Here is a 1,360-nt window from a genome sequence, read left to right on the forward strand (position 1 = left end):
GTTTTTTTTGCTTGGATAGCAGAGAATGAAGGGGAATGCGTTGCCAGTGTATTGTGAATGCTCTGTCTGTCAATGAGTTAAGCAGTAATACGACAACTGTTGTGTGGACAGTTTAGTTCTCTCATGATGAGACTTCGGACTATATACTACTACTACTAATAATAATAATAATTATATATATAGAGAGTAAATAATTTGAGATCAATAAAAATATAATAATGCAATGCTTTGCAGTTAACATTGCGCAATTTTAGATGTGTCTACTATGATGTATCACACTGTGTTTAATAGGCAGTTCTAATTTTCATGTTATTAGTATTCTAATTATGTTAGTTGTTCCAGCTAATGAAATATTATTATTAATAATTATGTACTAAAATTTTTAATTGAAAATTTTGTCATCGTAAAAATATAATTATCATTAATAATCTAAGACTGATATATCTTAAGATACCACGATTAACTTCCTTAATTACTATTGATCTTAATAAAGTAAAAATAAATCACAGATCACATTCATAAAAAGGATAAATTTTAAAAAATGTATTCATTGTAAAAAATGATTATACAATATATATCACACTTTCGCTCTGAACGTTTTAAAATAATATCTTGGGATGCCAATCAAAATGTTTATTCTACATACATGAATATTTGGGAGATCAACAAAAATATCATTATTAAAAATATCATTATTAAAATTATTATTATTATTATTATTATTATTATTATTATTATTATTATTATTATTATTATTATCGTGTCGTGTTCAAAAAAATTATTATTAAGAATCATGCGCCCCGCACCACTATCGATACACTGTCACATACCGCTGCATTAACAACAAAAATACCTGCCAATGTCCCGAAATCAAACCTGTAACACATGCAAAATACCTCGGTCTCTATATAGATTGCCACCTTAAATGGACAAAACATGTAGAATACCTACATACCAAACTCCGGATCATCGCAGCAAAACTCTTCCAAGTAAAACACATTATTCCATCCGATATAAAAAAACTCCAACCTCACAATATCTGCGAATTCCTACTCAGATACGGTATAACAGTCTGTTCACACGCCTAACAAAATTAGAAACATTACACAGGAAAATTGTGTCAACAGTGATTTGGATAACCTTATAACCAATATCCGATCAGAACATGGCGAAACACAGAATCCTGAGCATTAAAAACCAGAAACACTACATGACATTAACAAGGAATTACTTCAACATCACCTATCGAAACAGCAGAGACACATATCGTATAACACGACCCACAACAACTCTCTACATCCCTACACCCTTCAACAACTCATACGGTTATTTGGTGAGATCTCATCAGATACCAACGTAA

Source organism: Typopeltis vanoorti, chromosome 21, assembly GCF_054136105.1.
Source record: "Typopeltis vanoorti isolate ZY-2024b chromosome 21, IOZ_Tvanoo_1.0, whole genome shotgun sequence".
In the NCBI taxonomy this organism is placed as follows: Eukaryota; Metazoa; Arthropoda; class Arachnida; order Uropygi; family Thelyphonidae; genus Typopeltis; species Typopeltis vanoorti.